Genomic DNA, 10,494 nt, shown 5'->3' with positions numbered 1-10,494 from the left:
GTAAGAGACGTTTAAAATGGTTTCTTTTTTTTTGTGGAGGGATGAAAAGTGAAGAAAAAGTTGGAGCAGGAAGCGGAGTGGTACTGAAACGAGGAGCACAGCTACTTGTGATGATTATAAATTCTCAGGAATGTCACACTTGACGTTGGTGAGGATGGCGTGATTGCCGTGTAGCATGTGTGCCTCATTTCGGGGTGTTTAACTTAGCTTTGGGTGCGTTTCTTTGTAGCTGGGATGCTTTTCTGGCATTAGGCATTTTTTATCGTGCATGGCAGTGAACACTTGTGTGCTGTGAGGGGCAGCGGCACCGTGGTGTCTGGTGTTTGTCATTGCCACTTTGAATTTCACAGGATGTTAGAAAAGAGAAAACAATGAAAAGCAGCACAGAGCAAAGTGAGGTACTGTTTTCCATTCAGGCTTTGGGATAAAAGCTGAATTACATCACTTTAAAGATCAATAAATAATTTACTTAATTCATTTTTCACCTTAATTATTTTCAAGTGTTGAAATCGTGTTCTGAGCTTGTTCCAGGATCTGCATCCACTTATCAAATGGAAATATTCTCCATGTGTTTTGCATAATTTTACTCACATTTCCCCCCAGTTTTTGGTCAGAAGCGTCAGAGCTGGGAATTTTAGCATTTAACCACATTAATACTGATGATAACTTTGTTTTTGAAGCCTCTTTGCTTGTCTAACAAACTGCTTTGTAAACTGCTTTCAAAGTCAAATTGCTAAATTCAAACAGGAAGCCAGCAATTAGGGCCAAAAACAAAACAGGTTAAAGCGAAAGAAAAGTTAAGATAACAAATAGAAAATACAAATTGTTCACATTTGAAAAGAGTAATTATTTAATAAAATACACAAGAAAAATAAAATGAGTCATAAACAATAAAAAACTTTCCATTTTAGACAAAAACACATTGTTTGCTTTGGAAAGAAATTAAATGTTTTTTTTTTATGTGCTTCACTTAAAAATTTAAGTTCTTAGTTTTCTTATCTGCTCTGATAGTGTACAAAGTATTCGATCTACACACACATTTATATGTAAAGTGTCATCGATTTTGATCATAAGCTACAAAGAGACGGCGCTCACCATGCATCCACCAATGTATTTACCACCAGCAATTAAAGGTGTGCTTCCCTCCCATCAGTAGTCGCTTCAGTCGCTCATCTCAGAGCTGAAATACGTTTAACTCAGGACCCGCCCACTTTAAGTCACAGGCAGTTATTTCACATTGAATTTTATTCAGGTTTGATTTTGGCTGCTGCTGCACTGAGTCTGTTTCTGTGGGGAACAGATCTTTGAGGGTCCTTTTTATCAGCTATGAGTTTCATATATTATCATAAATAAATATTTTTATAATTTTGAAGCAAGTGTTTTTTTTTATTTGGAGTGGACATTTCAAGCAAATGCACTACTCGGTGTTCATCCATCCATCCATTCGCTTCCGCTTATCCTTTTCAGGGTCGCGGGGGTGCTGGAGCCTATCCCAGCTGTCATAGGGTACACCCTGGACAGATCGCCAGTCTGTCGCAGGGCTAACACACAGAGACAGACAACCATTTGCGCTCACATTCACAGCTATGGGCAATTTGGATTAATCAATTAACCTAACCCCACTAACTGCATGTCTTTGGACTGTGGGAGGAAGCCGGAGTACCCGGAGGGAACCCACACAAACATGGGGAGAACATGCAAACTCCACACAGAAAGACCCCGGCCTGATGGTGGAATTGAACTCAAGACCTTCTTGCTGTGCGGCAACAGTGCTAATTTTGAAGCAAGTGGTTTTTTTAATTTGGAGTGGACATTTCAAGCAAATGCACTACTCTGTGTTCATCAGGAACTATTTGAAGTTTCTCACACACAAAGCACCCACTCTCAACTTCGACTGTGTGATAATGATGTGGTAGACTTATGACATGCTAGCTTTACCTTTAACTTTGCACTGGGACTCAGATTTAGTGATAGTTTTAGAAAAAGCATGCAGGGCTACCTGTAGTGACCCCTTGTGGCAAGGGAGAAGCTGGAAAATTTATTTATTCATTTTTGTAGGCAAGGTACAAGATTTTAGGTCCCAGAAACTGGTTTCCATTTGTTGTTTGAGTTCTAATGGCCAATCAAATTCGAACCAACTTTGGTTGCATTGCATGTAAACAGACTGTGTGACAAGCAAAAGAGCAATTTCCAAACTAATAGCAACTGTTACTTAATTTACAGCGCCGTGATTGTGTCTGTTTGCAGAGGTATTCACTCTGGAGAGGCATTTCCAACCATCACAAATATGCTCCCTCTAAAATCCCAACTGCATGGTGTTCGCTGTGGATGATGCTGTGTGTCAGTTGAATGCTGATTGGTTGACAAACGGCTGGTAGTGACAACAAAGAAGTGTGAAAAGTGTGAAAAACTAAAACGTAACAATCAAAACATCCAGCAGTAAAAGCACAGACGGTGGCTCAAGTGGACACTTGACTCTTTGTAACACTCTGGTGTCACTTCAGCTGTTTGTATGTCAGAACTTTGTTCTTCTCCACAGCTGGCTGAGGGACCAGCAACATCACAATCAGACCATTTGTACCACATGACACTGCCAACACCTGACAACAGAAGCTTTCTGCAGGTAGACGGGCAGTCCCCATAAGGCTTTCATTACCCTTTAAAAACATATTAACGGCAATAACTGGAGAACAGAGCAGGAAGTCTTGGCCAGGATATCCATCATAAGCTGTTCTGGATATCCACTGGAAGTTGGAAGTTTCCGCCAGCAGAAGCCAAATTAGCAGGCTCGCTGATGGCTTTCCAGGTCAGGCAGTTAGTACCGTTTCTTTCAACCCTAATTTTAATATATCAACTTGGTCTGTATGACATGAAGTTTTTCACCTTTTTCTCACATTTCACACACAATTAATAATCACTTAACTCAAAGACAGCAAGAAAAAATAACTGCTAGAGTGCAACGCACATGACATTAGTTGAGTTTAAGCAGACTTTGGTTTTGCTGTCAGAACCGTTGGTGTGACTTGAGGAGGCAGACTGGTTTGCGAGCGTCTCATCGCCACTGAAAGGCTCTTTGTGTGTCGAGGAGTTCACACTTTGCACTTTGCGTGTCTCTTTCACCCTCAGAAAGCCTTCGCACATGGCTGTTGCAGACCCACAAGGTCAGCCGAGGTCATCTGAGGATGTGTGTGTCTGTGTGTGTCTGGCTCATACACACACACACACACACACACAAATATATTGGCTTGAGTGTGTTGCTGAAAGTGCATTTTGACTTTGGCTTGTGGTTTGGTACTAAGCTACTGTAGTTTCCAATAGCCATTACAATATCCAACACACAGACACAGACACACACACACACACAGACACAGACACACAGTTGTGGTTCTCTTTTGCACCATTTTACACTCCAGTGTGGAAAAATGAACGAAGGCATGGTCACACGCACACACACCACACTCATTATCTCTCTCTTTTCTCCCTCTTCATTCTGTCTCTTACACTCTCGATCTTTTCCCTCTTCTGCCCAATTTAATATGAAAATGAAAGGAGAAAGAAATCGTTGAATTTTTATGCAGATGAGTTGCTAAACGTGGCTTCGATGGACTGAGTGACGGCCATGAAGGGAGGAGGAAGGCAGAGGAGCGGGGGCATGTTTGTGCAGTGTTAATTTAAACTTGGTAGCAAGCGAGCGACTGATGGATTTCTTCAGTGTGACAGATTATGGGTGCTGCTGGAGGCAGCAGTGGCAGCTTTGTGTGAAGTAATGGTCTGATGCAGATACATAAAAAGGTTGAATCGCGTCCAAATAATATCAGAATTATAATGAGACAGCGTAACAGCTGTTAAGACACAGAAAAAAACCCAACATTTTTTACTTAGTAAAATGAACAGTTTCCAGGTGTTAAAGTCAGTGGGGGAGCCGGGCAATTTTTATAAGGTTTCTTGAGTTGAGACCATCACATTACACTGGAGTAAGTAATGGAGTTTTTCCTGCTCATTTGTTTTGGTCATTTACTTAAGCAGGCATGACTGATGTTTACACAGTTTCCTTGCGCCTGCCTGGGCTCTTTTCAACTACTCCAACTTCCTCCCACAGTCCAATGTACGGTTAGGTTACCTGGTGATTCAAAATTAGCTATTGGTGTGAATTTGAATAGCTGTCTTTTTCTCTGTGTTAGCCCTGTGACAGTCTGCCAAGCTGTACAGGGTGTACCCCATCTAATACCCCATGATAACTTGAATAGCAACATCTCTGATAACAGTAAAGCAGATATGGGGAAGATTGATGGATGGATGGATTATAAGATTATTACACCAGCTAATGGGTGATGGGGCAGTTAAAATCTGTCTAGGTGTGAGCAAAAAACTGCTAGAACATGGTTATTGATGTAACTACAGTTCTGTGAGTATCTAGGTAGACATCAAAGATTATTTTCTTTTTATTTCTTTCTTTTCTTTTTCCAAAAATGATGGAGTTTTATTGGTTTGTTAGTAGATCAAGGTTTCAAATCAGCATCACCTACGCTTAGCTACATACATACTGTTGGTTTTTGCAGGACAGCATACAAGCACTGTTGCATACTCTCTCAACAGGCCTACAGAAATGGACCCAAACACAGTACTGCAAATCCTCCATCTGATGGTCAGTCTAAATTTCAGAGGTTTTTTTTTAGGTCTACCTATTTCACTGTGTGATGTAGGAGAACCAAAGATTTTAAGTTTTAACCTCAGCCTGAAATGACACAGGCTAAGCTTAAGTAACTTCAGCAGTGATTGTGTGGGAAGCAGGGTTTCATAGTTTTGCAATTTTCATTAGTTTTTATTTTTATTTAGTTTTGACTTCAGATTTTCAATTTTATATCAGTTTTAATTAGTTTTTACCAATTGTTTGCTAGTTTAGTTTAGTTTTTATTTTTTGAAAATCCTTAGTTTCAGTTTAGTTTGGATTAGTTTCAGTTATAGTTTTAGTTGTGTTTGCAATAATTAAGTGTAACAAAAATCCCAGTTTCATCATATCAGTCATTCTCTTCTGCTTATCCTTGGGTATGTTGCTATTCCAGCTACCATACCCTGCACCCTGCACAGGTCGCCTGTCTGTCGCAGGGCTAACATGCAGAGACAGACAACTCACATTCCCACCTATGGGTTCTTTAAATAAATAAATAAAGGCAGATGAACAACCATTGATACCAGGCAACTATAAAACGTATATCTTGGCCCCAATGAGACTATTAACTCTTGCAGCACCGGGTGTTCGTAATTGTGGTTCAAGTGAATTGATAAACTTTTTGAAGGTAATTGACTCACACAGTTGTGTAGATATCCCCGTCCTGTTGTCTCGGGATGTATCACGCTGCCTTGCCTGGGGTTAGCTTCTGTTTTCTGGAGATGAGGGTTGAGTGTGCTCCCTTACCTTCTCAAGGTAAGCTAGGTTAGCCTTCATGTGTGAGCTTTTCAAGTGCACTTTAAGGTTTGTGGGATTTTTTTCCCTTTAGAAATGTCCCTCATAATTTGTCTGTTTCCACTACAAGACACTTGCTTTATCCAAAACACAGTCATATTCAAAGTAATCCCAAATTGGACTCTGGTGCTTTCTCCCGACTTTTCCTGACATGATTCTGCGCGTGGACGGAGTAGCAACACAGACGACTCGACTAACGTACTGCCACCTGCTGGCATAATTAGACACAGCAAGAAAAAAATCTGGAAACTAAACTTCATTTTCACCCTTGACTCTTGTATGACACGCACACATCAACGAAAACTAAACACATTTTTGCTATAAATTCAGTTAATTTTAGTTAGTTTTGTGAACACTCATTCCAGTTTTAGTTAGTTTTCCTTTTTTTGTTTTTATTTTTATTTCCGTTAACGAAAATGTTTTTTCACTTCTAGTTTTCGTTATTTCGTTAGTTTTCATTAACGATAATAACCTTGGTGGGAAGACTAGATAGTTGGTCAAATTTTGGTCTATGTTAGTGGCTTTGACCTTCATTGACCACACCTTAGCTCCGCCTCTGTTTGAAATATCTACTAAGTGATGGGTTTTCTGTTCGTCGGAATCATTTCATATATTGTTTCGAGTGTTTTCCTGAAATGTTATTTTTATGTGCATGTTTATTTAACATTTACACCTCATTTGTGTGATAGTCTATCACTGAAATATTTCCTTTTTAGTCTGATGAGAAGTGACATCGATTAGGAAAACAAAACAAACATATAATTAAGTCTTAATCTTGTTTCATTTCTCAACAATTATATAGGCATTGATATCAATTCGCAAAAGAGTTTTACTGAAAATTTCAGCTTTACAGTTCACAAAGCTGCTTTTGAATGTTGGTCTGATTCGCTGTCCTCTAGCTGCTTAACCACAGTCTGAACACACAGTTCAATCATCTCTCTCACTCAACCATAAATTGATGGAGTTGCTGGTGTGAAATTGAAATGTATTGAAATATACTCTATATACCGATAATATATTTTGCTCCAGTGCGATTTACAGAAATAACATTTGCAGTGATGTTAGAAGAGCAGTAAAGAAACTCAAACTCTATTAATTTAAATTAAAGTTGGAGTTCTGGAAGTGTGTCGATGGAAATAACAAGTTTGCCAAAAGCTAAAATATGCTAGCATTAACCAGTAAATGTAAAGCCAAAAGTTGATTTTATTTTGATTTTATTCCTGAACATACATATATATATATATATATATATATATATATATATATATATCTTCTCTATATATATAAATGTAGAGAGAGAGAGAGAGTCTTAGTGCAGCACCATGATTGCAATTATTTTCACCCAGCAACCAGTGACAGTGAACCAGGGAAGTTACCAACTGATCTCTAGTGCTTTGTGACTGAGGCCTAAATCAGTGACAAAATTAATTAACATAAGAAAGGAAACTTTATGTTTCTTTTTGTTTCAGATTCTATGTTTGTTTAAAACACATTCACAGTGCATTTATAACTTAACTTTAAAATAAATTTAAGTAGATTGAAAACATTAAATTTAATGTTTTAACTGAAAATATATTTGATTGATTGATTGATTGATTGTTGGTAATAATGTGAAATTAAATTCACATTAGCCTCATTTTTACAACATAATGAAAAATGTCAGGGTTTGGCTGGCCGGCTGAACTCCAAGGTCATACTTTGGTGATGTACTTTTTGGCCCATACTGCAAAACCGAGTGAGATGGAGGTTTGGTCTCTTGCTGCACATCCCCCCTGCGGCCAAGTAATGAGTGATGAAGCAAAGCAAAAGAAAAGGGAGAGAAGAACTGAAACTCGACTTCAGTTTAAGGTTACAGTGATATCAGTGGACAGCTGCAATAAATTTTCTGATGCAGGTGGAAAGTGCTAACAGCAGTGGCATCGTCTCTGTTTTCAGCTCTCACTGCAGCACATGAGCCTGATGATTGTACTGCGTGCTTGTGTGTGTGTGTGTTTGTGCATGTGCAAATCTGAATTAAATGGCCGTGTAAATGATGGCTTTGACCCATAAGTGACTTTCCCTGAAGTATTTTGGCTCCATTTCAGCCTTGGTGTTTGTGTCTGTGTTCCTTCTGACTTCTCAGTCCAGCACTTTTTCCTTCAGTTTTTCAGTCAACTTTGACATAAATTAACCAACAGCTGTCAGCTTTCAGGCTACAGAACTTTTTTGAGGTGATGTGTGTATAACTGATTAGTTTAGCTTAACGTAACAACAGGAGTTTATCCAGTTCCCTTTGTTAGCAAAGAATTTTCTACATTTCTTTCTAAGATGAGTATGTTAGTGAGGAAATGTTTGGTGTATTGTTAAAGACTGGAGAAAATAAAGGGCTAAATCACAACAACGAACACCTCAAGGTGGTTTATATTGTAAGATAGAGACTCTTGGTGCTCTCTGTGACAAACAGTTTCTTTACAACTTTACGGGCTCAGTCACTATTTTCAAGACGTATTGAATAGAACCTGGTCATCAACATTGGATAAAACAGGTGCTGACTGGCTACAACATTTTGACTATAACGTTTTAGCCAACGAGTGAGCGCTGTCCTCTTTTTTTGTAGTCAATTTCAAAACCCCAGTATGGCTTCATGATGGGACTTCACCAACGATTCACAGGGTACACAGTGGCTGTCTTTGCTTCTCATTTGATAGAAAATTCTGGTTTATTCCAGCCTGCTGCTGCTGTATTGTCGTTCCCCAGTAAGAAATAAGTTTGCTGTGGCTCAGTGGCTCATGCTAAATTTCCATTCTCCACCTCTATTATAGGAATTCTGGAAAATGAGGAGTTATGTGAAATGATGAGGGAGAAAAGCATGGACCATAAACTGCACTGAAACAGGAATCATTCTACATGTTCAATTCTCTGTCCAAAATAGACATTGTGCTAACTCGAGCGAAGCCTGCAAGCAGTTTCAGGTAGACAGCTTGTTTTCTTTCATTATTTCCCATCACTCTCCCTCTGCAGCTGTCCTATCTTTAAGTGTAACCCCTCCACTCCCCAGCATCCACCTGTAGGATCCTGGGGATGTTTGCTTGTCGATCCCCTAGTTTCTCTCGGTAAAGAGAAGTCATGCTGAGTTTCGAGCCTATAGCAGACACCAAACTCAAACTACATTCTGCTCCTATAATGAACCGTTTTGCTGCAGTGATACTTTCCATTTGCACCGATCCATACAAGCTGTTCACGTCTATCAGCTAAAGATTCTGTGTGCAAATGTCTTCTTGTCACATTTTACCCTTAAAAGGCTGATCCCTTCGTCTCAAGGAGTCAACATGCCAGGTGGCTCCACATGTTTGATTTGGCCAAGTTTCTGTTTGGTGACTTGTCTCCAGCTGGAATCAAATCAAAATCCTTTTACCCACCAAGCTAATGCATTAACTGTGTTAGTATACAGCATGGAGGGCTATTTGCTCCTTCCCTAGCTCTGTTTAAATATAATCTCTGAATATTGTACCTTGCTTTGTTGCTTTTTAAGTCGTGTGGGGTATTTTGCAACAAAGATTCAGTGATGTCTGCTGAGCTAACCATAAACGTTTGTAGTGACCTAACATTTATCTTTTGCTTTGAATTGAAACAAATCCATTTTTTAAAATGCCCAATGAAGTCAAATTTGTGGTTATTTATTGTTCATCTTCAGGCTCATTGGATCATGGCGCAGCACAGGGTCTCATCTGTGTTGCTTACGTTTATTAGAGCTGTCTGGAGAACAGGAAGAGAACAGGAAATAAATGGAGTGCTGTTTCCTGTCAAGCTTGCATCTGAGACAATAGCTGGTGGAAGTAATCTGACCAAGAAGCCACAGCCCTCCAGGGTTAATATGTGCATGTGTTGGCTGGTGTATGGCGAAAGTGGTCTGTGCACTATCAACCCAATGAGAGCGCCATACGTGCTGACACAACGTGGAGATAAGCTTTAAAGAGGGGCAGAAGGAAAAGTAAACACATTCTTTATGGGCAGAGCTGTGGATGTAAGTCTCACTGGGAGCTGGTTATCGGTCACCTGGTCCTAATGGGGCTTGTAGTCTGCTGTCAGACAAGGTTAACTCTATTAGAGTGGGCTGAAAGTAGAGGAAGTGTGCCAAAACAAATGTGAGGGACTGGCAACCGGCGATAAGGAGACTCTGGGGACTGTAGTCTGCTCTGACAGATGAGACCAACTGTCAAAGTGTGCCAGACAGGAAGCACAGCACATGGATGGTTTTATTCTGACAATTAATTTAACTGGCGACTGCAGTGATTTAATAAAACATATAGTCCAGTCCATTTACAGTAATTTTTACCTGAGTCCCAAAACAGAGCAGAGGAAGCAGATAGGATGAGAAACATGGCACCAATTAAGGCAGACACAGCTTGAAAAGAGGGAGCTTTTATTTTTAAAAATCTGTCTTCTTGGGAACTTTACCCCAGAGTTGCTTTTTGCTCTGTTTTGGTCTCCACCATCTCCAATGCAAAGCGGTCTTTAGCTACAAATGCTTCACGGTTTCTACCAGCCTAACTGTATTTTATTGTTTGATTCATTGTTTTTGATACTTAATCTGTTTATTTTTATCTTATTTGAATTTTTATCATATGTTATTTACTATATTAGAATGTCTCTATGACTGCTGTGTGGCAGAAGTCCGTCAAAATAAGAATTTAATTGTACAGCATAAACTTCCTGTGTTTATCTACATGTGCATATGACAACAACACTATGTCTACTTTAACTTAATTTGATTCACAGTAGATGTATTGCACTGAAAGTTGGATTTGAAATGGTATTATCCTTGCAGTGTGGGCTATGGTGGATTAGAGGTAGCTAAAAGCTGCAAGCTTCTTTGACAAGCATGCAGAAAACATCAACCTTGCTCCTTTGATTTCATTTAAAATTAAGACTGGAAATCTCCAAAGCTTCATCTCTTGCCCACTCTCTTTTACGCAGTAAATGTCCACATCTGTCATCCGGCTGTTTGCTCCCACTAGAGTACAAGAAAAGCAGCCACTGCATCGCAGACC

At 39.5% G+C, this 10,494-nt stretch overlaps 1 protein-coding gene across 13 annotated transcripts in view; it reads left to right on the top strand.

The window, feature by feature from the left end:
- Positions 1-10,494, top strand: part of nhsl2 (NHS-like 2) — a 206,917-nt gene that overhangs the window by 104,488 nt on the left and 91,935 nt on the right. The window lies entirely within an intron of this gene.

This window comes from Neolamprologus multifasciatus, chromosome 3 (genome assembly GCF_963576455.1).
Source record: "Neolamprologus multifasciatus chromosome 3, fNeoMul1.2, whole genome shotgun sequence".
Lineage (NCBI taxonomy): Eukaryota > Metazoa > Chordata > Actinopteri > Cichliformes > Cichlidae > Neolamprologus > Neolamprologus multifasciatus.
The sequence above is the reverse complement of the archived record's forward strand: the minus strand, read 5'-3'. Positions and strand labels throughout refer to the sequence as shown.